The sequence below is a fragment of the Sceloporus undulatus genome, chromosome 5 (genome assembly GCF_019175285.1).
Source record: "Sceloporus undulatus isolate JIND9_A2432 ecotype Alabama chromosome 5, SceUnd_v1.1, whole genome shotgun sequence".
Lineage (NCBI taxonomy): Eukaryota > Metazoa > Chordata > Lepidosauria > Squamata > Phrynosomatidae > Sceloporus > Sceloporus undulatus.
This window is the reverse complement of record NC_056526.1, coordinates 48,875,252-48,903,151: the sequence shown is the minus strand read 5'-3', so window position 1 is coordinate 48,903,151 and position 27,900 is coordinate 48,875,252.

The following is a 27,900-nucleotide window of genomic DNA, read 5'->3' as shown; positions in this document are numbered from 1 at the left end:
ATGTGGACTTATAAAGGATCTCTGATGTCACAGTGATTAAATGCCAGTACTGCAGTCAGTATCACAGCACAAGGTTGTAAGTTTGATCCCAGGGCTCCAGGATTGACTCAGCCTTCCATAGATTGCTAAAATGAGTACCCATCTTGTTGGGGGCAATTAGCTTACATGTTGTAAACCACATAGAGACTACTTATATCAGTATGAAGCAGTATAGGAATGTAAATGCTATTTCTATAAGTGTGTTTGCTTGCTTGCTTGTTTGTATATATTGCAGGGATTGGTATTTTCTTCCAACCTTGGTAAAGCCCCCTTCCCCCAACTCACAGTTTGTCTGCTGTAGTTTCCACAAATGTCTATCCCATGACTGGTGGAGAGCATGGGAAGCTGAAGAAGCGTCTGGCTATGCTCCAATGCCAGATGCAGATGACACCATGGCAGATCTCAGTGGATGATGCCATTGGTCTGCATCTGGTGCACAGCCTGATGCTTTTGTCATTCCTCCTCTCTTCCCCATGCTCTTACATTGGGCTGGGAAATTTAGGATCTCAATTCATATATCAGTCTATGATCATGAGTGTCTGCATTCCTGTTTCTTACCTGGTGATCCAGTTGCTAACTTATAATTTGATCCACTGAAGTGGTCCTTACACTGCATAAAATTACTGCAGCATTTTACAATCCACACCATACTTTCTCTGAATTGTTCTTTAGTAAAGTTGTTCTGTAAAAATGCAGTATAGTTTCATAGTGCAGAATATTTTTTTCTTGGGCTGAAATATCATCAAAACATCCACCACTCCACCTCCCCAGATGACTAGGTTTAGAATTGAAATGAACTGATTTTTAGTTTGGCCTTTCATCACGGGCTGTGCTTCTGAACAGCGTCTGAAGAAAGGTGTCTCCATGAATGTACAAGACTCTGAACTGCTCTTCACAAAGAATTGAAGCTAGAAAAATCTGTGTGTCATTTATTTCTTTGAATATGATTAATGATGCAGAGTGTTTTGCAAGACATTATTAAAACCAGAAGCCTATGACTTCATTGTCTCTCCCAATGACTTTGAACATGGGGTCAGTTCTTCTACGTTTAAATTTTGTTGCAAGATTAAAAGAAAAGTAAAAACAATTGCATTTTGGGGGGGCTTTACACAGATGTGACAAAGTGGGGCACACACGTTTTTAATATGTTCCTTCCAAGGGAACTCACCTCATTCGAACAATATTAGTGGTAAGAAAAATTACAGATGCCACTCAGAAAATATGGCAGGGTTGAAGAAGTATTACTTAGCACACACACAGGCACACACACAAAAACACACCATTCTTAAATATTCTTATGAAAAAGTATTTTAATGTAGTTATTTAAAGTATTTATGCCCCATTTTTCTGGCCACTAAGGCTCTCAGAGTAGCATATAAATTGTTTTAGTGAGCTTCCAAAAACAAAAGAGAGAGACTTTTCTTGTTGCCATCTTAAAAGAGGAATAGTTATGAGTAATAATAAAGATCATAAGTGAAATCAGAATATTTTCTTCAAAATATAAGCAAATTCTCTAAGCTGCCAGAGATCTACTGAAGAAGAGCTGTCCCCCTGCTCTATATTTAATGGATTAAGCAAGTAATGAATCACTCTGGACAAACCATTGAGGTTTTAATGAACCAATGTTGAATTTCTACCCATGTTAACTGAAAAGGAAGACAAACTCGATTCTCCCTTGCCCCTCTTTCAGAGACCTGCTGCAGCCCTTCTAATGTTACACACACCTCATGGATTTCTGGGCCATAACCTGACCTTAAATTTGTATGAAAAATTAAGTGGAAGGCAGACGACTGAGTTGTGGTTTCTTTCAGTTTCATATCATTGCCATTTGCATCTGGCTGAAAGAAGAAGGGTGGGGGGAGTGCAGCTGCCTGATAGTATAATGTCACTTTCAAGTTCTACACTGAAATAGCATAAGCTGGGCTCAGAGCCATTTTTCAGCCAATCCTTCTTCCAGGAAATGTGATGATGTGAAGACAGACAGGACTGAGGAAAGAAGCAGTCCAAAAAGCATCTCACGCACTCTATTACTACGAATCACCCTGTTACGGAAGGAAAACTACATTGCTTCAAAACTGCTTCAAAAGAAGTAAAATGATGTGACAAAGCCAGGAAGTTAAATTAAACAGAGCCTAACTACAAAATCAATTACACATCTGCATATATATATATATATATATATATATATATTGGTTCTGCATTTGCTCTTATTATATTGGTTCTAATCATTTTTTAAAAAAAATCTATTATCTTAGCTAGTGTAATAAGTAGCTTTGAACTAAACCAGATCATTTAACAGCAAACTTTAAATTAAACCATTTCACAACTAAAAATAAAAATGAGAGGATATAGATCTTAACAGAGAACAATACAACAACAACAAAGTGGAAGGGAAAAGGCAAATGCCTAGAAGAATAAATGAAGTAATAAAAGAGAGCTATGCATGGGAATAATTATTCTAATATGCCTAGAAAGGTGATTACAAACATTATATGCAATTTATAAAAACTGAGGGGAGAAGAAAGTTAACAAGGAAAAAAACAGAAATATGATTATAGATTAAACAATTACACAACTGTATTTTTAACAGAAAATACAAGACATGTCTGATTCCATCCTTATATCCAAAGAGAGTCACAGAAAGCTGAATAGAAACCTAGAATACATATGGAATCTAATTATGGGTTGGATACAGATTTAATCATTCCTGAACTATACCTATGGAAATAAATAAGGGACCAATTTATTGATCTGAGTGGGTTGCTGGAGCTATCCTAACTAAAATCTGGATCCAGCATATTAGAAGCACATATCTAAGGATCTTTAAAGAAAATGCCACAGGGGTTTGCTCTCAAATTATCCATATTGTACAAGAGCATTAATCTATTTGGGAGAGAGCAATGAAATCACATTTATGAACTGATTTACTACGATCTATGTGTTGTCTACACACATATTTCTGTTTGCAGCTTCTAGTGGTTATATGATGGCTTGCATGAATGGAAATGGTTTGCTTTGCATTTGCTCTTATTAATAACAATCTTTTTTCCCAGTTGTGTAGTCATTTTAGTAAAATCCTTACTTTTGTCTCCCATTGCATAATTTGAAGCAAGCATTCATGGCATTTTCATTAGTTAAATAAATATCAGTATATCAGCTGGGGCTCTGAATAATGGTTTTACACGAGACCTGCCGAAGATAGAAGACTGACAGATCCCAGTGGAAGCAACAAAGCCTAGTGGATCTACACCGTTTGGCCATGGCCAGTGGTCATCCTAGCACTTTCTGAAGCCCACACTTCTATAAAGAGGCCCACTGCCCTAAGTCACCCAGCATTCACTATACTTCACCCTTTCCATTTGCCCATCTTTGTCTTTTGTCTCAGAAAGCAGGTGAACAATATTGGCACAAAGGAAAGGCAATAGTAGTTGCTTCTTTCTTCAGTTGTCAGCTTCTTTCTTGGTTAGGAAGCAGCCAACAGTGGAAAAACAGAGCAGCTGCAGCAGCAACAAGTCATGCCAATGTCAGCAAGGATGAAGGCTACTAACAGCATCTTGCATGGATGCCTTACAAAACTGGAAGCCAGCAGTGCCTGTTTGATTATAGAATATTTAATATCATCATAAATTTAATGTGGTTTGCTGGCAATATACACTCAAGAAATGTTTGAACAAACTTTTCCATAGAAATGCTATATTTTACTATGTGCTCTAAAGTACATTCTCACTTAAGACAGCCACACAGAGTATCCAGGTTTTCATCCGTCTATTGTCACAGCTAGTAAAATATTGACAATTAAGGAAGAACAGAATATAAAACCACAACTTAACTCCATGTTTTAATAAATGTGAACACTGCCAGTGGAACATATGGATATTATGAAATTCTTGAGACCAGGGGAGCAGATAAAATATGGCTTAGATTAAAAACAAATATTCATCTGTGAGTTGGTTTTGGATTTTAAAATAAGACAAAATATTGGTGTGAAAAGTCATATGCAAGCTACAGTATTCCAGGAAGGCACTGCTAATAACTGAAGGAATATTCGTCACCACTGGGAAATTAGAGAGAAGAAAACCATTTTTTAAATGCGTATTTTTGGTCTTTTCTGTTGCGTTTGTTAATGAGAGACACAAATATGTTTCAGGTGATACTGGCATAAAAGTCTGTTCCAAATGCTGGAACACATCTCTCTCTCTCTCTCTCTCTCTCTCTCTCTCTCTCTCTCTGTGTGTGTGTGTGTGTGTGTGTATGCACAATTGTTTTGTTAGATATTAAAAATACAGCTTATGTTTACAACATAATAAAAATATTGAAGCATTGCAGGAATTTTATTTTGCAATTTCTAGACATACTGGGGGATGAGATTTTTTTTATACACCAGGCAACAATACTATAAATACACACTTTCCCCTAAATACGTATAAAGAATGCTGCTGGCAGGTCAGTCAGAATGCCATATGGTTTGTGTAATTTGCAAATGTACCTTTTAAATAAATATTTCATTTTTGTTGAAGGAGATGCTGGAAGGCAATGTTCTCTGAAGCACTAAGCCTAATATGAATACTCTGAAAGGCTCCTTCATAAGATACCTAACTTTCTATTTGTATCATTTGAGTAAAAAGGCAAGCATAGCAGAACAGGAACTATTCATATGGTGCAAACTTCTGGCTTCCCCAATCAGTAATTTTTTTTTTTTTTGCAAACAGTCCAGCAGCAACCAATATGATTGCATTTATGTGTCATGGAATGACCAAAGAAAACTCTCTCTTTGTCTATAAAGATCCACTGATGCTTAGGAATGTCTCCAGGTAGATAGATTTATTTAATCAGGGTTTTCAGGATAAGTGGGGGAATTGTATGCAGGAAGGTAATAAGAAAGTCTAAAGCTGCATCTGCACTGCAGAAATGATGCAGTTTCACACTGCTTTAACTGATATGGCTCAATGGCAGATTATTCTGGGATTTATAGTTTTCTGAGATATCTAGCCTGCTCTGTCAGAGAGCGCTGGTGCCACAACAAATTACAAATCCCAGGAGTCCATAAGATGAAGTCACCACAGTTAAATTAGTGTAAAACTGTGTTAATTCTGCACTGTGGCAGTAGCTTATATATGCAAAGACATTGTTCTGCTGATAAAAAATTGTATCCTATTCCTGTGGTAAAAGGTATTTTAGGACAAGCTTTTTGCATATGTATCTGGATGGGAAAACTGGATATACTACTAAGTGCTGAATTTGTTGTTTTCCTGTTTAATTCAGCAGCCATGGCACCCCAAAACATTGTGTATGCTACTCCAGTATGTGCACCCCAAAACACTGTATATGCTACTCGAAAATTGCAGAACAGTATCTTGATTCATTGCTTGATTCCTCTTCAAAAGGCTTATTCTAGTGTGAAGAAAACAGAAAAGACAGAGATCTGAACATGATCATTTGCAACCTTGATTATCAATTTTGTATTTTTATCACTAGGTGGTGCAATGTAAACATATCTTAGACTAACCCATCTTAAAAAGCTAAAATCCTTGTAGCAAGTAAGCACATGATAGGTAGACAGGTCTTCTATCCTTACTCTCTTTCCTCTTGGAATTATGTGGACCAGTTAAAATGTGCAAAAACTTTTTAGAGCAGAACATTTCACAGTGCTGCCAAGACTATACTTCATATAGGTTGAGTCTTTAATAGTTAAAGATGCAGATAAAACAGTAGTTTGGGAGGAGAAAGAAATAACATCAAGAACTCATTGAAGATGGATAAAATAGCCCAACTTATTTCGTTACAGTTTATGTGAAATTTGGCATAGCAAAGATTGGGACTGGGACATATATCCAGGTCTCCTAGATTTGATTGTTGAACCACCACTAAACATTTATTCTCTGGAAAAAAAAACCCAACAAAAATATCTATAATAGAGATTTATAACCTATGGTCCATGGAAGCCTAGAGGGTCCATCAATGACCTCCAGAGAGGATCATGAATTAGGTACAAACACACACATATACAAACACTGTGTGTGTGTGTGTGTGTGTGTACACAGTCATACCTTCCATACCTTTCATCAGATTTTCACAGGGTTTTGCGATGCTCAAAAGGGCTAGAAACCTTTTTCTATATAGTGAGGTAGATACAGTTAATGGACAAGACTTACCAGAGTGCTAGAGTCTGCTCTATTTGTCTAAATAATAACTAGTGAAATTTAACACTGGTTGAGGACATCAGTTTTATATCTTAAAGTATGAGATACATATGTGTGTGTGTGTGGCACAGTGTAAACTTTTCACTATGCATGTATGTTTTTCCCTCCTTCATTTGAATTCTTAATTTGTCCCTTCTTTGTGAGAAAAGATTCCAATTAACATGTTTGGAGAAAAGTTCTAGTTCTGTCCTCCCTCCCTCCATGAGAGAGAGGGAAATAGGGAGCCTTCTCCAAATAAAGGAAATTATCAAGGCAGCATTCTTATGCTTACTTTTCTGGCCTAAGTCCCATTTACAGCAGTGGGACTTTAACAACAACAACAACAACAATGTTAATTGAAATCACACTTCCCCACAAATTAAGACTCAAAGTGGCTCAAAATTTAAAAGAACAATACAATTAAAAACATAAAGTGAGCATTAAAATATAATTACACCATTATAGCATTAAAACAAATCACACGATACAATAATAAAATGCAATTAAAAAGATAAAAGCTCTTTAAAACAGTTCAATTAAAGCAACACAGCACACTGGAGCCCATTATTTAAAACCTTTTTGTTTTAAAAGCCTGTCTGAATAAAATGGTTTTTGACAGCCAACAGAAGGATGACAAGGAGGGGGCCAGTCTGGCTTCCCTGGGAAGGGAGTTCCAGAGGCTGGGGGCGACCACCAAGAAGGTCCTATTGCTTGTCCCCACCAACCGTGCTTGTGATGGGGTGGGACTAAGAGAAGGACCTCTCCTGATGATCTCAGAGCCCAGGCAGCTCAAGCAGGGAGATATGATCTGCTAAACAGCCAGGATCTGAGCTATATAGGGCTTTATATGTCATAACCAGCACTTCAAATTGTATCTGGAAACAAACTGGCAGCCAATGGAGCTGTTTCAACAGGGGCATAGCATGAGCTTGCTAACTTGCCTCTGTAATCATGCTATCAGCTGCTCTTTAGACCAGCGTTGGGTTCTAAATAATGTTTGGAACCCTATTGGTGACATATGCATATGGAAGTTCTCTTACATGCATGGCTGTACAGTTTTGGCCATAGTGCAAAATTGAGTTCATGGCAGTGTAAGTGAAGTGCCACAAGTATAACCATTCTACATGAGCCTAAATGCTGCTAGTCCCAACTAGAGTAAAGCCATTGACTCGAGCAGACTTACTTATGTACCATTCAACAATTGATTCAATAGGTTTCCCTTAGTTGTGACTAACCAAGAGTATTCCAATAATGTAACTGTGCACTCTTGGATGGTGTATAATACCACTTTATTCACTGAAATAATAAATAGGCCCATTGGCATATACACAATCAGTAATTGGTCCTATGTAGAGAGAAATACAGATAATTTTTTTAAAAAAGTTGCACAATGCTAGTATTCAGCAGGAGGATGGTGAATCACAACTACTATATAACTAAATGAATGTCGTTGAAAGCAATGTAGAGATACTGTAGCACCTTTGAGATTAACTGAATGAAGGAAGTTGGCAGCATGAGCTTTTGTACTTCCTCAGATGCATTTGGTGGAAGTAGCTATCAGTTTTAGCAGACTATAAAACTCTGGGAAGTCTTGTCATTCAACTGTCATTCTGGCCACTTCGGGGGAGTGGCATTTAGATGACACACATCCATTAAGCAGCTGCTCTGAAGCCAGCTAAGGAACACTGAAACTGGAAAAAGGAGAGGCAAAAAGCTGCTCCTGCTGGTGGTCTGTTTGGGAGTGTGACGGCAGCCAACTTCAGGAGCAGGCCATCTGCTCACCATGGTCCCAGAGCAATTGGGGCTGGAGCAGCCTCTGGTCGCTCCTTTTGGCCTGTTTGCTTTGCCATTCAGTCTCATTGATTTCTGTAGGTCTTTTATAAGCATGGCTTTGCCACTCAGTCTCATTGATTTCTAAGCATGACTAAGTCTAGAACCAACCTAATGAATTTGTTTTGTTGTCATTCCCTAACATTAGGATAAGACATAAAAAAAAATAATTAAAGGAAGCTAAGACTAAAACACTAGCATTTGATAAAGAATGACCCAGGGATTTGTTTAGAATCCTATTGGTGTGTGCAAGTTTATTGGACAGATATAAAAATGAGTTGGATCCAAAATCTCATGAGCAAATGCAAATACTTGTACTGGTCTACACACAGTTTGCTCAACACTTCATGTGAGTACAATTAAAGAGTTTACACAGGACTATTACAACTAAGGACTTTATGACACAGGCAAAAAAGACGTGAGCATAGCAAGATGCTCCTGTCAATATTGTGCAATAACACAAAGATTATCACATGATGTTGTGTGATATTGTAATTATCCAGCAGTTATCCTGTGAATAAAGAGGAATTCTAGTGCTGCTTTTTATTGACAGGGAAATCACAAGCGGAATGGAAGATATGGTAATGGAGATGGTGGTCTGGCATAAATCAAGTAAAGGGTGAAACAAACCACCCTTCTGTGCCGGCTTTGGGGTGGCGTCAGAGCACGGTGTTTGCATACTGCATGCTCTGATGCTGCTGTGATGCAGCATCATTCTGCCTGCCCGACCACATGTACACCAGCTTTGCAGTAATCCGGTGGTGTAGTGTTTACACACTGCATGCCACAGGAGCACCCCAAAGCTGCAGTGGTGCCAGAAAAGTCAACTTTTTGCTGGCTCAAAAAGGAGCGGCATTTTACCACCTTTGGGGGATTGACAAAAAGATGGATTAGGGCCACAGCATGTGGTTGCTGCAGCCCTGATCCAGCTTTTTCAGGGGTGGCTTGAAACTGCCCCTTTAGGGCTATCTGTTTCAGCCCTTAGTCCTCCCAAGAAACAAACTTGGTATTTTGGGAATAGGAATGCAACTGCATACAGAACAGGTTGCAAACCTCTATCCATCTAGATTTCTGGAACCATCTTGTCTATATTATGTTATAACTTGTTTGCCTTCACCCGCCCCAAACTATTTGTATACTGTGGTGCATGGTTTCCATTCTTTCCAGGAAGAGTAGATCAAATGAAGTTGAAAGTATAGCTGCATGAAAATTTAATCCAAAACACAGTGTATTGTGTATTAATTCTATCTTTCAAAAGTCTTCATGTTTACTATGTGTATTTAGTAAATTGATGTAACTCATTATATACTAAAGATTTTATATTTTCCAACATCTTACACCATTAACAACACCCCAACTAAACAAAACCAATGAATAGAACTCCTATATGGGATATCTAGTGTGACTCTACATCAGGGATGGCTATTTCATATCTCCAGACTATCTTTTGCAGTTGCTTTTACCAAATGAAGGACAGACATCTGTCAACTTATAAAAGACACTATAGAGACAATATTGGATCAATGGAAGGATACATAATTTGAAATCTCACCATTCATGTCACAGTTCAATGTGTGAGCAATCTCCACCACTGAAAGTCCTCTGGTTGAGGTGATGGGATTAGAAAGTCATGTCAGTTGCTTTTGATCTGTGGTGTTATTACACACTTGCAAGTCATCACTTGACATGGTAGTAACCAAATGGTAAAAATGTATATATGAACTCATCCAGTGTGTTATAAACATTATAGTTTCTCTACAGAGTACATGAAAATGTGCATTGGTGCCACTGAACAAATTCAGCCAAATGCTTAATTCTTTCCACACTTAAAATCTTTAATGTGGAACACATAATTCTTCAACATGAAGGTGTGTGTGTGCATGTGCATGTATACTTCCTTGCCTTTTGATACCTCAAGCATAAAAGGTATCAGCAATGACATACACAGCATGGAGCTTTACGTAGACATAATCAGAAAAGTCTTTGTTTGCACTTAAGAGATAATTTGGGCCATATACTTATATATTTAAACAAATGCTTGTTGTTGTTTTTTGTTAATTATTTTCTAAAGAAAGCAACTATTCCATAAGCTATATTACATGTGGAATATATTAACCAGAATACAGACTTGCAATATAGATTTGTAACAATAACTTTGTCATTAGCAATTTATCTCACTGAAGATGACTTTTGGAGAATGAGTTAATGAAAATCCCTCTTGGCTCACTTTCCAGAATAAAGAGTGAGTCATACATTTCCCATCCACCTCTATATTGTGGAGGGATAGGGATATACTTTCTTTCATGCAAATAAGGCAATGGGAAGGCTCCATGCATAGGGATGCATATAGAAAAATTTAGATTTGCGTGGTTTTCCCATCATGAGCACCACTTCTTTTTGTGAATGAATAGTAGTGCAAATGGAGCTTTTAAAAGTATAGCTATACTCATGGTGTTTTTGAAAGATATTTTGTTATTTATGTATAAGGTAGGGTGAGGAATCACCTTCCCTGGGCTAAATCCTGGCCTTCTAGGGGGTCTACATTTTTCTCCACCATGCTTCCTCAGATGACTATGTCCCTTTCCCCATGATGACACCATGATTTCATGGTTTCCCAGATTTTGTACAGGAGTGTTCATTCCAAAAGACTATGATACCACACCTAAGTCTTAATTACAAGCAGTGCAAGCTTGTAATAAAAATATGATGGCATCTTTTATCCTGTCCACCAGAGGAATGAAGCCCACACAGGACACTTCTCAAATTGAATTTGACCTTTGGGATGAAAGACCCTTCTACCCTTGGTAGAAGATAAGACATTTACCTGATTTTTATTGTGTGGGTGCGTGGAGGTGAGGGGGGGGGGAGAGGAGTTGTCAGGAAAGTCTGACCTGTAGAAAAATAAAGAATAGGATAATGATGGAATTATACAAGTGAATCTGTACTTAAAAACACATAAACACAAGCCTTTATCTACATAGGAGCCTATGGCTTCACAAAGGAAGGAGACATGCTAGATTCCAAGGAAACATCTTTGAATTTCAAATGCACATTAAATTTCCTTGACTTTGAAAATCTACCAGTGGCCACATGGCCAAAAAGGGGGAAGTGCCAGCTTGCAGATAGCCCTGCCGACCATCTGAACTAAGACCAGAAACAGAAAATGCAGGTCTATGCCTAACATCTTCAACTTCTTTCTCCTATTTGACTGATGAAGAAGCCAATGTGACTTCAAAAGCATATAACATGTAAATGGCTGGTTACAAACCGGCACTTTAGTGTGTGACGAGCACACACTAGGGTTACAAAAGGGAGGTGCTGCCACACTGTCCTAACCCTAGTGCGTGCTTGTCACGCACTAAACGGCGGCAGCCCTTCCATACGGCCGCCGCTGTGAGGACATCACGGCCGCGCCACCTCTAGATGGGGCGGCATGGACGTGACATCCTCAATCCGTGGCAGGGCGCCTAGGGCGCCTTTTCCGTGGACCAGGAAGGAGCTCCATTTTGGAGCTCCTTCCTGGTCCACGGCACCGCTTTGCTTCGCTGGGCGCAGCCTTCAGACGGCTGCGCCCAGCAAAGCAAGGGAGAAAGGGGCCAAGCGGCCCCTTTCTCCCCCTCCCCGCCGCCGCGGGGTGTCCTTGGGGCTTGAAGCCCCAAGGACACCCCTTTTCAGGCTGCAGGGAAGCAGCGTTTTGCTGCTTCCCCGCAGCCTGAAAAGCGGCGGATCAGGGCCTCAGCGGCTGCCGTTCTAGCAGCTCAGGCCCCGATCTGGCGGGGAAAGGGGCGGGTGCAGCCCGCCTCAAAGAGGCGGTCTGTAACCCGCCAATGTGTCTTTTGGTTGGCCCAATAAATGTATCATTGTTTGGATGTTACTGGATATGCTATATGGTCAACATGGCTACCCCTACATGTTTTTTGGATTTCAAGATACCACATTTTAGCCATCACAGGGGTATCCTATGGAGAGAGCCAGTGCACTGGGACCTTGCCATTCTGCCTCAAACAAATGTAAAGCAATTTTTCTCATATTGGGACTGATTGGCATGCTTTGCCTCTACATCACCTAAAGTTTTCCTGACATACAGACTTCTAGAGAAATTCAGTGTTCTCTACCTACATAGGAGCCTGTGGCTTCACAAAAGAAGGAGACATGCTGAATTCCAAAGAAACATCATCTTTGAATTGCAACATGTAACTGTGCCTTTTGGTTGGCCCAATAAATGTATCATTGTTTGGATGTTGTTGGATTTGCTATATGACCAACACAGTTACCTCTAGATTTTTTTAATATACATTTCCAACAGTAAAGGTAGCAGGAAATTGAGTGAAAATAAATAATCACTATAACATTAACAACAGTAGCACAAATAATTAATTTATCCTTAGTAACAATAATAGCCATAATGTTAATAATAGTAATAATAATGTTAATTAAAAGATTAATAAAGAAAAAAAGGAAAAAAGAGAAAAATAAAATTAATTACAACTATGAGTGAATTTGCACTTAATACTGTTATGGTTTTGAGGGTTGGTAAAATGGCTCCTACAAGATATTAACAAAAGATGGTAGATTGCTGCTAGCAATCTAGCAATATTTTTCAGCTGAAACCAGGAGGACCCAAGAAGTCATAGCTAATGGATGGAAATGCATTCTCTCTCTCCCTTTAACTTATTGATACTATTGATATGGCTTCATGAGAAAGCCTAGTGTAAACCAAGAATACAGTATGTTGAATCATTCATGCTGTCAACTAATGTTTCATGTTCAGCTTCACAAACTAAACTTACAATGAAGAAATGTCACAGGTTTCCAGTGACCACCTTTAAAGAAACTGAAGCCTGAGGATGTGCTAGAAACCCTGCTTGGAAGGAAGGAGTATATATGTGTGTGTGTGCGCACACACACACACACACACACACACACACACACACACACAGTATTTTAGATGCACATTAACCCCAGAAATAAACTGTGCTATTTCATCTCTGTTTAGTCTAATACATAAGTAGGGATTTAAGCAACATCTTTTATCTTTCTTCCATCTCAGAAAATGAGTAATGGCTTTCCCATATTCCTAAGTGTTGTTGTGTGTCTTCAAGTAATTTCTGACTAATGGTGACCCTAAGGCAAATCTGTCATGGTGTTTTCTTGGCAAGATTTGTTCAGAAGTGGTTTATTTTTGCCCTCCTCTGAAATTGAGAGAGTGTGACTTACCCAAGGTTACTCAGTGGTTTTTTGGCTCTCCATCCTAAGCATTACTAAGGCAATGGGGCTTGCCAGTTGTAGATGCTTAATTCCATGAATGGCAAGCTAGCGGTTGGGGAGAGTGGACTGTTTTTCATCTTAGAAACAAGTCATGTGGTGTGGAACAAATATGATGAATATTTTAGATCTGGCTATCAGTTACTGAGGAATGACCAGCGTCCTCATCAAAAACAATTCATAGGCTTGAATCCTAGGGGTAGTTCCCAATGAGAGTAGACCCACTGATTTAAGAATGTATTGACTCACCATTCAACAGTTGATTCAATGGGTTTACTTTAGTTGGGATAAGCCAAAAGAATTTACATTATAATTTTTATTAATAATTCAGGGTGTTTCCTGATACACTGGTATTTTGTAGTTCCTTATGTTTTTCAATGAAACATTAACAAAGGAGGAGTTCTGATCTCAATAAAAATTTCCAGATGATTGTTCAGCATTTTCTAGTATCTAATTCACTCAGAGAAGACTTAAAAGGCAGAGTTAGAAGCAAAACAAGCATTTCCACAGAACATCTTCTCAAAGCGTTTTTTGAAAATTGTCATAGCCTGTTGCCAAGCATTTCTATTTCTCCAGTATAGGATGCAGGAGACCCTTTATCACCTGGAACAACTCCTCCAGATGTCGATGTGCTGATTCCATATGGGCAGAGATACATCATTTTGCTATTTCTGTAATTGCCATAAAGTAGACTGTTGTGGAGAAAGTGTGACTGTGGATAACACATGAATGCCCTCCAACTATCCTGATTTGGCAGAGATAGTCACATTTAATCCTCTGTAATCCCACTTTTCAACTGGTTTTAAAATGTCCCAGTTTATCTCTCCTCCTCCTTGTTTCCTCCTTTGTCCTCATCTTACTTCAGTTGCAAAAAAAACCCAGTTCAAAATTGAGTAGTTTGCACTTAATTAATTCAGCAGGGGAGGAGGGGAGAGGAGAGGAGAGGAGAGGAGAGAAAGGATTAAAACCATGCCCTTCCCAGCAGGTTCAGCAAAAGCAACTGTTATAGCCTCTCCTACTTGTCTATTCTTTCTCATTAATAAGTTTTGCCTCTTGACCCCACTGATGTTGATTAGCCACATGTATTCCAGTTTTAACCTGTGAAATGTTAGCATGGGGAGAGGTTATGCTTTTGGCTGTAATGCCTTTTTGTAGTCCCTGAATCTCCTGATCTCTGAAAGTTTTTGACCCTACCCATTTTTAATGATTTGTGAGTGGAAAATGCTGCCAAATACCACCTGGAACAGAGGTTTCTGTAAACTCCCTTCATAGGTCATCCTTCTCTCAAATTATTTAAAAAACATTTTGAAATGCCTCTCCATCCCTCAGAAGACAAAACCAAAGGTAGGTTTCTGGTCACTTTTAAGAACAATTTGTGCCCATTTTACGCTACACTGAAAAGGCAGGTGGTACAGCCAGCCACAGTTTTTCAAAGGTGAACACTAGCTTCTCCTCCCAATTTATATTTAAGTCAACTTACTGCCCAGGTTTAATTTCAATACAAGCTGTCACTGGAGAGGTTCAAACCCAAATAATCTGTGTTGGAAAGATGAGCTATGTGAGGTCAGTGATATTCCTGTAATTTAACTGAAATATACAGTCACCATGTGCACATTCAATTATAGCCTATACTATATCAAAAGCACCACCACTCTAGGGATGTATGAATTGACTTTCTAGTGGTATAATACATGACATGCATATTATATGAATACCATAGTGCTTAATGAACCTTTGTACAGTTGAAAATAATAGTCATTATGATTTATTCTGCTATTTCTATATGTCTTCTTCTGAAGCAGTGTGCTTGGCACATTCAATCCAAATACTGACAGAAGAACAGGGGCACTTCCACACCACGCAGTTGTAGTACTATGATTCCACTGTATCTGCCATGGTTCTATCCCATGGCCTCTTGCTATGTGAAGTTGAAGGAAGGGTATTTAGAATTCTCTGCCAGAGAACTCTACAGTCTCCCCAAGCTACAAGGCCATGGCAGTTAAAGTGGAATCATAGCACTGTAACTGTATAGAGTGAAAGGGTCACAGTGGCACAGAAACCATGGTGCAGCATTACTGAAGTATCTGTGTTAGCTCTAACTCTTGCAGGAGTTCTTTTCTGACAATTTGTTTCTGGGGCCCCATTCAGCCTCACCTATTTGCTCTGGATGGGGCTGGGTAGATCCGGATCCTCTTCCCTCAAATCCCTCTGGAAGCAAGTGCCTACTATTTACCTCAGGGTAATTTAACTCTGAATGCCATGCAGCTCTGAGGAGAGTTCTCATTTGCCGAACTGGTTTAAAAAAAGGCTCCTTTGCTGTCAATCAAATTTATTTCCGCTTTCATTGAGGTGACGTTTCCTACAGCAATTGGGCCACCGGATGTGTGCTTCCCCCCTCCTTTAAAAAAAAAACAGGTGCCAATATGTGCAGATGCTGTCAAATTAAAAAACCTCCAGGTGTGTGTGTGTTGTGTATATTTGGGTCACAGATTATGGATCTCCCCTGCCTCAGATTTCAACCCCAAAATAATAATAATAATAAAAAATTCCTCATCTTGGAATACCATCTCTACATCCTTTGCTTTCCCTCAGACAGTCCAGTTCCTTACGGACAGTAGCAAAAGCATTCTGTATCAATTTGCCAAATTGAGAGAGAAACATTTGTAGCATTCACGTTATAGCATCTGTATATAAAAAATAATTGAGAAAAATAGCCTTTTGCAAAGTGCATGCTGCTGGGAGCAAGCAAATGAAAGGGGAAGTAGCACAAGCGGACACATTCTATCTATATATGTATCTACCTGTAGAACTATGCACATAGATTGTCAAATATATAAAAAATAAAAAATAAAAAGAGAGCTGCCTGGTGCAAGAGGAAGGCTTGTTCCGTTCTGTGCCCTCGCTCTGACCTACCCTGAACTTGACTCTTTCTCAGGCACCCCATTTGCCTGGCATCCTTTCCTTTCCCCCCAGCTCCTTCCTCCTCCTCCTTCTCCTCCTTTACCTCGATGAAGGGGAGGGAATGTTCTGCCCACTGCCCTCCTTCTGACCTAAATCCCTTTACCTAAGCACAACTGTCTTTGGCTGTTCCCCCAGTCACTAGCCTCACCCAGAATGAGGTATGAAACAGCAGACACTGGATAGTTCTGTGTCTTGAGTGCCTGGGATCCTGATTCCTAGTTAGCCCATTCCTTGTCACTGAGAAAGATTTTCTAATATGAAGAGTACTGTGATTGGGTGCCATGGTAGAAGCAACCAGCATGGTCAATGGTCAGGGTTTATGGGAGATGTAGATCACACAGTTCGTACACCAGATTGCTTTTGCCTAATCTATACAATCCCCTAAAGGAAAGAAATCCGATACAACTTTGTCTTGTACTAACAGAAACAAAGCTAGCTCTCAGCTTTTCCTTTGTGTGCTGCTAATTAGCAGAGTACAAATGCTCAGTTTCATAACTGAACATGTGATTTGAAATGGAGTTAACTGATGATTTAATAGTTCTAATGGAAACCCTGTTTTCTGAAAAGACATATTGCTCTAAATTTGCTTGGCAGACAAGATGGCACTGTGCAATGTTACATGTGGTTAATGTTAGTCACATCCTTGATGTAACATAACACAAAGTCAGAAAGGTAATGGAATGTGACACATGACAGCATGGCAAATCAGTCTGGGAAGTTTCTCTTGGAATGTATGTGAAACGTAGGCTTATTTCTACAGTGTTTACTGTCGTAACCATTCCTTGCTACAACTATTAGCTGTTAACTGGAGTTCTGAGCTGCATTGATTTAGAAATGGGATGGGGGAAGGCAGCTTCCATGCCCATTTGTAATATTTATTTTGGTTCCAAATGGCAAGATCAGACAAAGTAATCTATTGACAGGAAAGACAGACTGAACTTAGATATAGCCTGTAGTTTTACATTGGCTTTCACTAGATGAATGGGATGCATGACAAAAAATTCTGGACTAAAATTTGACAGGCAAACAGCCATTGAAAGCCAATTCAAAATTATATACAGATGTGTAGCGATATCCTGATGACAGCAAGCACATAAACATAGCATGGAGACTGATTACTCCAAAACAATTGCATTCATGTTTACACACAGGTGCCATTAGTAAATGCAGGTATTATCAATGATTATGGTCATTAAAAACCTAGCCAATGTAATTGTCTTTTGATGGCTGCTGTTGCACAGGAAAGATTCATAAGACTGAATATGCAAGAAGGGGGATTAGTCTACTTTTTCTTTCCTGATGTGTCTTGTTTTTATCTATTCTGTTCAGACAAGGATTTACTGTATTTTTATCCAGCTCTCTGTGCAGTATTCTGTTTATTATAAACAGAAATGAATCAGGGCCAAAGAACTTGTGGCCCTCAAGATGTTCTAGAACAATAATCCCCATCAGTTTTATTCAGCATATTCACTGATGAATTCACGGAAGATCATGCATTCTCAATGTCTGCATGCTTTGCAGCTTTAGTTCATCATACAGTGGTACCCCGGGATACGAAAGCACCGCCTTACGAAATTCCCGGGATACGAAAAAAATCAATAGGAAAAAACTGTTCCGGGTTACGAAGGTTTTTTCGGGTTACGAAAAATTTTTTGGTGCTTTTCGGCGCTATTTCGCACGAAATCGCGGCTTTTCCCCATTAGCGCCTATGGCTTTTTCGGCTTACGAAGGATTTCGGGTTACGAACGCGGCGGCGGAACGAATTATTTTCGTAACCCGGGGTACCACTGTATTTCAAAGTTATAAAACTGCATTGTGACAAAGGAATGAGTATACTTGCCCACAGTACCTCCATTCCTGATCTTTCCCATTTTGTCTGTGAAGACCTAGAAAGCAGTTTCAATGAGCTCTGCCTAAGCATGTTTATAGGCTTCCACGTGAGCCCTGTGCAATTGGATTTCCTAACAGTGTTGAACGGACCTGGGAAAAGTTACTTCTTTGAGATGGTTTCCAAATTATCTTTGCCAGCATTTTTAAAATTTGAATAAAGGAGCCTGAACCAGGGCTCTGGGAATATATCTCTGTGAGTGAAACCCATTTTAGTGGATTTGGAATGTCACTGGAACCCATTCATTCACATTCACACTATATGTTTTAACAGTCAACACAGTAAAATACACAAAACCAATCAAATCAAGATTATAGCTTAGACAATAGCGAAAGTAGTAAAGGTAAGTCAAAATGAGTCTTTAGAGTAGGATCATATAGCGACATAATGACTTGGGTCTATAGAGTTTTGTTTAACCTCAATAGGTTAATAGAGTTCATGAAAGTCCAGTGACACAGTTGTGCTGGCATATGATGGACATGTCTCATCAGCAGGGTCGCCATTGTCGAGATCGATGTGAAGGCAGTTAACAACAACAAAAATCAACACTTATACAATTTCTATTGATTCAGTGAGTATCCTGTTGCTCAGACGTGCAATTCAGTTTAGGTCAAACTTTCATTGGACAATAATTCATTGTATCTCCAGCCCCATGAAGCCATAGCAGAAGTTAAAAAATTATTATTTTATATTATAGTTCCCTGAATCTGTCAACCAGCATGGTCAATGTCCATATCGCTTTGAGCTCGAGTCCAAAATAAGCACTTTACTCAAGATGACGATGATGACTACTGCTACAGCTACTTTTTCCCAAGCTGTAGCTACTGATAATCTATATTTTCTAATTTCAAAGTAAAGATGATCCAAAGGGTTTGAGTAAACTGAGAACACAAAAGCAACTAAATAATAATGCATGGTCATGCGGTTGGTTTCTTTAAAGACAAATAAAAGAAAGGTGGAACTTGGATAGTAAACAAATTGGTTTTGCTAAAAATAGAACAGAACTAGAAGAAATTATATGGGATAATAAAGCTGCAATTATTTCAAGACTATACCAAAAATGATTGGAACTTCAGTCTACTTTTGGAAAGGAATATGATATATACTCACTTATTATTAAATATTATATATATATATATATATATATATATATAATATAGAAATCTCCCCTCTATGCTATTTTTTAGGAGCTCAACTTTTTTTTTAACTGTTGCATGCTTCCAATGGCTGTGGAAGAAAGCTGAAAGTTTCAGCAAGTTAGTGTAACCCCTATGAATTACTAGTTTGGCCAAGTGGCTGGGGATACTCTAAAATAGGGGTTGTTTTTACTAGTTCAGTTCAAAAATCTCTGTGTTTGTTGCACTGTCCAAAGGGCAGTGTGACAAAAGGGTTGAAAACTTTTAAACATGGATTTTATTGCACGCCCAAGCAGGAGGCATCCCATACCCAATCATGGCATCCCGTACCTGATCCAGACTTCTCCCTCACTTTTTGAAAGTTCTTTGCAAGGCACACAAGAAGTCCGAATTGGGTATGGGATGCCATGATTGAGTACAGGATGCCCCTGCCTTAGACTTAGGCCCCCTCAAAATGATACATTCTCTTATCTGTCCTGAGTACCAGCATTTTGTGACAGCCTGCAGGTAAACTAGGGCTGCACTAGGGCTGAGCTTTTACACACTCAAAGCCCTTGTTGCACCACCCGGCCACTATTATGGTGCACACCCATGCATACGGTGCATGCCATGATGACGTATGTGTGGCACAGCACCCAAACGGCACTGGACAGAAGTGGCATCATCATGGCATGTGAGTGCACCTGTGGTTCCCCTTCCACAATGCTAAAAGAACTTGCTGAGAAGCGGGTTCTTTTTGGTCCTTCCAGATGTCATGGTGTTTGCTGTAGCCTGTTTATGAGGCAAAAATGGGTAGCATGGAGCCGCCCGTCTGCACGGCCCCTTACTTCAGCTTGCCATGATGTGTTCTGTCTGGTGAGAAACTTGATGATCAGCATAGTACAAATAAGTCTCTTAACTGTTTCTTCTGAAATCTTCTTGCTTCTAGATGCCAGCTCTCCCACAAAAACACTCTGATCAGAAACTTACCTGGAGAACATCTGTGGTACCAAATATCTTACTTCTTCAACCACTTGCCTAGGCTCTGCTGCTGTTTCTATTATTTCCAGCCTCTTATGTGTCAAGTGACCACACTGGCCAAATTGTTTCAATTGAGTTTGACAGTAGTCGTACTGATATTCTCTCAACCTTTTAGCCAGGACCTTTTCTTCACCATCACTGTAACTGCCACTTCAATAGTCTGTATTTATGAGGAAAAAATTGTCAACTGAATGTTTAGTAATTGTCATTTCAAAACCAGATATTTTATTCTTCTGACTGATAGGATTAACTGTTACTAATAATGCTAATAATACTTTTCTCAGTAACTTTAGTGACAGTCCGTTTTCATATACACAACATTGAAAGTGCTGGTTATGGTCTATTAAGCCTATACAGTTTGAGTCCAGACTACCTGAAAGCCTCTGTCTCCTGGCAAGAACACACAAGATCACCTCTTTCATGTGGCCATTTCCTCATGGACCAAATAAAATATCCCCCCAATGATCAGTCTAGACGGTGCAGGGTCCAGTCTCCTGTTCTGGTGCATACAGTCAGTTCAGCACTGAACCTACCATGGGAGGGAGTCCCCATAGCCTAGTAGCATCCACTGACGCTACATCTGCACAGGCCATAATACTCTGGGAGCTGCCCATGGTTTACACACTTAATATGTATTTTAAAAAATAACTTTGTGCTCCAGATTTTCCCAGAAAGTATCACCCAGTGTGATACTTGGTGGCAGTTTGCAATGTGTCCTGCTATACCGCTTACAGCCACTGGTGCACATTGCTCCCTCTGAGGTCAAAATGAGACACCCAGCCATGTGATCAATGCTGGGGACCTCATTTTTGGCCCCAGAGGGAGCAACTCATGGAGGTGGGTGGCATAATGGGTCATGCATGCAAACAGCCCCCCAGAAACACTCTGGAGTGCCAAGATAATGTGGGGGGAGATTTCAGTCAGCTTCAGGGCCAGAATAGTCTGTCCTATGCAGACACAGTCTCAGTGGCTGCTCCTATGTTATGGGAACTCCTTCCCAAGGTATGTCCAGTTGGCCTGCCCCTCTCTGCTGTCATTTTGCTGACAGGCAAAAACCTTAAACAGGCCTTCAGCTTTTAACTGTTTGGGGCAGAAGGATGTTTAATACACACTAAGGCCTATTATAGACAGCCAAAATAAAGCTGCTTCGGGTCTCTTTGGAGGTATGCTATTTAAATGATGCATGGGTCCTAAGAATCCAGAAGCTGCACCAAAAGCTGCACTCCGGTGCTTAGGAATAGAGCGTGGCTTTGGTGTGACCTCCGGACTCTTAGGACCCATGCATCATTTAAATAGCATACCTCCAAAGAGACCCGAAGCAGCTTTATTTTGGCAGTCTGTAACAGGCCTAAATGAGTAAAATGTTGTGCATTTTTATTATGTTTTGAATGTGTTCTTCTCAGACCAGTTTAAGTATTGAAGAAGAATATTTCTACTTCAATTTTAAACATATTAAAGCTCTGTAAATGATTGATTTATTATTACCTTCTACAGTTGGCATGATATAGCCTATTAGAAATAAACTGTCTGCAGGTCCTCAGTCAAAGAATAGCGATTCTTTAGTAACCCAGGTGGCCCTATTGTTGTTTGTAGATATATTATTCTTTTAAAATCTTACATATTTTCTTTCAAAAGTTTTTCAATGAAAACTTTTCCTTTAGTGATTTATAAAATTAGACTCTGATGATACCACAAGGACCAAGTAGACTTTTAGCAGCTGTTAAATAAAGATATAATACTCAACAATGTCAGCTTTTTCTCAGGTTTTCCACCTTTAAAATAAATACTAGGAAAACTCTGCCTCTCCTGAAACAATAAAGACTGTAAAATTGGATTTGAAAATGCAACATTAAATCCTTAAAATCGGATCCTTCTGTCAAGACCTGGAATAAATTAAACTGATGTACATTATTCTTAAAGCAAGGAAAAAATGTGGCAAGCGGTTTTTAAAGCCTGAAGGCAGAGGACAAAACAAGTTAAGCAGGTGATACAAACCATCTTATTTTCATTCTTCTAATGATTTTTCTGCTTTCATATGGGGGATTGGACTGGAAATAATTCATAGAAATGCAAACTGGATGAGACAAAATGAAATGACCAAAAAAAAAAAAAACCTTCTTAAAATATTTTTAGCCAAGAAGATACGTATTTGAAAGAATTTACTGTAATTTATCTTTGCTTCACAGAGCAGATTGAAATATGATTACCATCATGTGGAAATCACCCAAGATCACTTACTCAGTGCTTCAGAGAGTAGGTGTAACATTTAGTATCTTGCTTGCAAAAAATATTTTATATGACTTAGTCAATTACTGAGTTGACTGCCTGAATGCACAGATGTTGTATGTTCCTCCTTCACATCTAAGAGCCAACCCATGTGTTTATAGTGAAATCCATGTGTTTATAGTGAAACTTTATAGTGAAATCATAGGTATAGAGCACCTGCGAAATATGCAGGTGTGCCATACATGGCTTTCAGCTTATGCTGAAGCCACACTGCGGGGAAAACAATGGTGTGTGCACCCCTGGCACTGTGCTGCACCACATGCATGCGTCCCATTATTTTCAATGGGGCTCAAGCATACATGCTTTTTCCCTTATGTGGAGGGGTCCAGAACAGATCCTGCATATAAGGGAAGGGCACACTATATGTTTATTTAGAATGTAATCCCTCTGAGTTCAGTGTCACTTACTCCCAGAAAAGAGATTTCAGCCTACATGTTTACTATATAGTGCTTCAGCTTAGGTGATTAGTTTTTGATAGCTTCAGCATGGGCAATGTTGTGTTAAAGGTGGCCAAATAGTGCTCCTTATGGAGTCACAAATATTTATATAGGTATATATCTCATATATCCTGCAATAAAAATACATTTTTGATAGAGGTAAAGGCAAGGTGGCACCCCATCTCCTTTCTACACAGCTTAAGCCACCCAAATTAAGAATGACATCTTCTTTCAACAATGGCAATGGGGCAGTGTCTTCTACCATATCTGAGGGGAACAGCTTAGGGAATGTATAGCATACAACTCTGCCATCCTACACTTTGCTGCTGTTGCCAACAGAGGATCCTCACCCTCACTAATAATAGAGCTGTCCCTAGCTTCTGGAAATAAGTCAGTGACCAGTATTTTTTCTGTGCCCCACATGATATACCGTGGGCCCTTGTTATCCGCTAGGGTTTGGTTCCAGGACCCCTGTGAATAACAAAATCTGTGGATGCTCAAGTCCCATTAAATACAATGACATAGTAAAATGTTGTCCCTTATATAAAATGGCAAAATCAAGGTTTGCTATTTGGAATTTACACATTTTAAAAAATATTTTCAAACTGTGGATGCTTGAATCCATGGATAAAAAGATCGTGGATAAGAAGTGCCAACTGTATTATATATGGTGCTCAAATAAAATGGCTGTAGGTTATACAGTTACCCAATTATGCCAATTACAATTGTATAAATCAGACTTATAGCATTGCAGCTCACTTTTATGGTTGTTGCTGTAGCTGGAATTTTTTTTTCATGCAACGATAAATATCCTCCCAAAACCCACCTTGTAAGCAGTGCATCCCCCTGTCCCAACATGACCATTTTCATGTTCTCTCTGTCTCTGTCTCTGACTCTCTCTCTCTCTGTGTGATGAGAAGAGGTGCACCCAACTATTTTCTTGTAGCACAAAGGTGTCATCTGCTGAGACCTTGCAAGAACCCCCAGAAGTCTCTTCAGATCCTGTTGCAGTGTGTCCAGTTACAGGAAAATGTCTGGAAACACCCCTGCTCATTCTCCCTGCTGTTTGACAACATGGAAATAGCTGTGTTGAGGCAGGGGGCTTCATTGCTTATAAGCTGAATTTGTAGGGCATCATGGACTTAGCTGTATAGATGTTATTTGACACACAAATGTATCCCAGTGTGTGATCTGGGCCTATGTGTGGATGTATGTAAATTCAGATATATGTAAAATGCATAAACAAAATGCAAAGAAGATTGTTATACCTCTTTCCCTGTTGCCTCATTTGGAATAAGGCCATTAATTTAATGTGAATGGAAAGTGAGCTGCCTTCACTCCTAGTTCTCTCAAGGTTAGGTTTGATATGTTAGTGAAGTAATACAGAGAAAGCAGCAGTGCAGTGACACTAGCTGTTGCAGTATCTAAAGTGTTCTAAATGTTTTTAGAATTATCTAAATGTTGGCAGCCCTGAGATCCATGCCTCAGGTACCTCGAACCATTGTTATTGTTTTTAAAAAAGTTTGATATACATGTTCAGAATTTGATATTCTTTCCCCAAGCATGAGGAAATAGCTGAGCACATCTACCTGACTGTGAACAGAGTGATAGCACATTGTGTTGGAAGGAAACTTCCTCATTATATTGTCTTCCTGTGGGAAGGTATGTGGAATGTTTAAAAAAACTCAAGCTCCTTTTAACAGAACATGGTCAAAAAATAAGCTGGATACATGATACTGAAGCTGCTCTTGTGCTACCCATTTAAGTTATGTATCAAGTCTAAATTTAATCAAGGCCACATTTTATTTATACATCTCATGCATTAAACTCATTTAAACTTCTAGTCAGATTTCATTAGGGGAAATACTACCGCGCACATCATGCAGTAGTAAAGCTAATGTGCTTCAGGAATTTGAAAGGATTTAGAGATCGGAGGGTCTGATTTCAAAAAAAAAAAAAAAAAGTATGGAGGGGCTTTTTCTTCTTTAACTTTGTGTTTGTAGCCCGTGTGTGTGCTGTGCCCAGTTTGTTTCCTAGGACACTAATACAGTCAGCATGCGCTCTACAAATGTGTAAACACAGACATTCCCTCTAATCAGTGAGTTTGGTGTCTTAAGGCAAGATTATGTTTTTTTAGGAAATGCAATTTATGTCCAGGATTAGATTTCTCCTGCTGACTGATAATGTCTGAGGCTGAGTGAGATGATAAGCATTGTGTCCCAGTTCCTTGTCATAGTCGTGACACATTCAACCACCAGTCCATTATTTTATATGGGTTTATTTTGGTGATGGAAGTGATGAGTTTTCTGCATTGTGAGAAATAATGCAAAAGTAATAACACAAAATGGCAAATAATAGTTCCAGAAGGCATAAGGAGACTTAATAAGGATTTAGGAATAACATTCATAAAACACAAAGATACATTTTAGTTTTTAGCTATATCTGCTTTTGAAAAGCTGAAAGGAATCTAATTTTACAACATTATTAATGAAAATTAAGGTAAAAATTTAAAAAGACAATTTCGTGGATTTCAGATACTCAGTTCTCTTGTCAAACAACAACAACAACAACATGGCATTTATTCTAACTAAAAGAGGCCTACAACAGAAGCAGAAAGGTTTCCCATGAAATGCCCTCATGTGTCCCTGTTTGCAGCCAGGAGGTCCCTTTGTACAACACTAATCTTTTAGGACCACTTTTATTAGTGGTTATAGATCACTGAGCTTCAGTGCAAGCCTTCTGAGTGATATGGAACAGAACCTGTACAACCCATTATAGTTGCCTAAAAGAGGGTTGGATGGATGCATATCAAAATGTTCACAGTGTGGTTATGTCTCACAACTATATGACCTTACATGGTTGGAGCCACATAATAATTTGTACTCCTAAAAAGCAATTTTACCAAGCTCCAGTCCAGGCATATTTCCAATTACTGACACTCAGGCCATTCTTGGAAGCCTTGAGGGCTGCTAAGTGAATAGTTCAACATTAGTAATTGTTAATTCCATTGTCTTTGCTCATGTTTACACTTTCCATTCAGAGGAGTTTATCAAATGGGAAGAATTTCTCTTAAATTCGAATGAAAAGAAAGTGGGGCCAGAACACATTCACTTAAAGTCACTAGTTTAGCGCAATTACGTGAATGCGCATTGCGTTCGATCTGGCTTCCCATTGCCCAAAAATAGCATGCCATTGCCCAAACTTGTGTGTGGCAGTCTATCACGCAATAACGTGAAAACACATGATTGCGTCCGGACTGAATTCCCATTGCCCGAATTTGTGTGTAGTGGGTTATCACGCAATAACGTTAAACCCCATGATAGCGTTCAGATTGCCATTGGATTATACTTCCTATTTCCCTTGTCTGATAAACTCCTCTGTGTGACTTAAATGTGGAATTGAGCAAAGTAATAGTACTATTCTGTTCTGCACCTGGAATATTGTGTCCAGTTAAAGTCACCACAATTCCAGAAGGGTGTTGATAAGCTGGAGTGTGTCCAGAGGATGGCAATCAAAATGTGAAAGATCCAGAAACCATGTTCTATGAAAAGTGATTTAGGGAGCTGGAGCCTGGAGCAGATAAGGTGACACAATACTAATGTTTAAATATTTGAAGGAGTGTTATACTGAGGATGGAGCAAGCTTGTTTTCTGATACTCCAGAGACTAGGACACAGAGTAATGGATTTAAACTACAGGAAAAGAGATTCTTTCTCAACATTAGGAAGAACATCCTTATGTTTTACAGTGAGACACGCTCCCTAGTGTGTGTGTGTGTGGGGGGGGTCTCCTTCTTTGGAGGTTTTTAAATAGAGGCTAGATGGACATTTGTTTGGAATGCTTTGACTGTGTATTCCCCCACAGCCAGGGGTTGGACTGGATGACACTTGTGGACTTTTCCAAGTCTATGGGGCTTATCACACTGAGCCTAACCATGGGTAAAAAGTTCCTGAACTGTTGCAGAAGCGCAAAGGTGTGATAATCTGTCATGCTTCTCAAGCATCATTGAGGCATCCTGATTTTCTTCTGTTATCAAAGTGTTTGCAGAGAAGCAATTTTTTGAATAATGGGATATCCCATTATGCAAACAATGGCCTGTTACAGACTGCCAAAATAAAACTGCTTCGGGTCTCTTTGGAGGTATGCTGTTTAAATTATGCATGCATCCTAAGAATCCGGAAGCTGCAGAAAAGCTGCACTCCAGTGCTTAGGAACTGAGTGTGGCTTTGGCGCGACCTCCAGACTCTTAGGACCCATGCATCATTTAAATAGCATACCTCCAAAGAGACCCGAAGCAGCTTTATTTTGGAAGTCTGTAACAGGCCAATGGCTTCTTTGCGAATGCTTCATTAACAGGAGAGAAATGGGATGCCTCCATTACGTTTTAGAAGCGTGACAGATGATCACACCTTCATGCCTCTGCAACAGTTCAGGAATGTTTTACCATGATAAGTGTCTCCGTGTGATAAGGTCCTATAATTTTATGAAACATACTGCCCCATTTGCTTCTTTCCTTATGCCTGGTAGCTATGTAAAATAAGGACATATTTGAGATGGATTTCTTTCCACCAGTGAAAGAAAATGCAACAAGGGATTGCAACAGGGCTCTTGCTTCTGATTGTCTCATTTGTTGGTGGGAGGTGACAGGAAATGTCATTTTGCTGTGACCTGATTAGCAACTGAGCAGATCCTTTTCACTTATTGCTGAATATGCTGCTGGATATTAAGGTGCGTGGGGAGAAATATTTATGATTGTAATAATAATATGGAGTAGTTACAGATCCATAATAAAGAAGCAAGAAATATAAATTATTATTATTATTATTATTATTATTATTATTATTATTATTATTATTATTA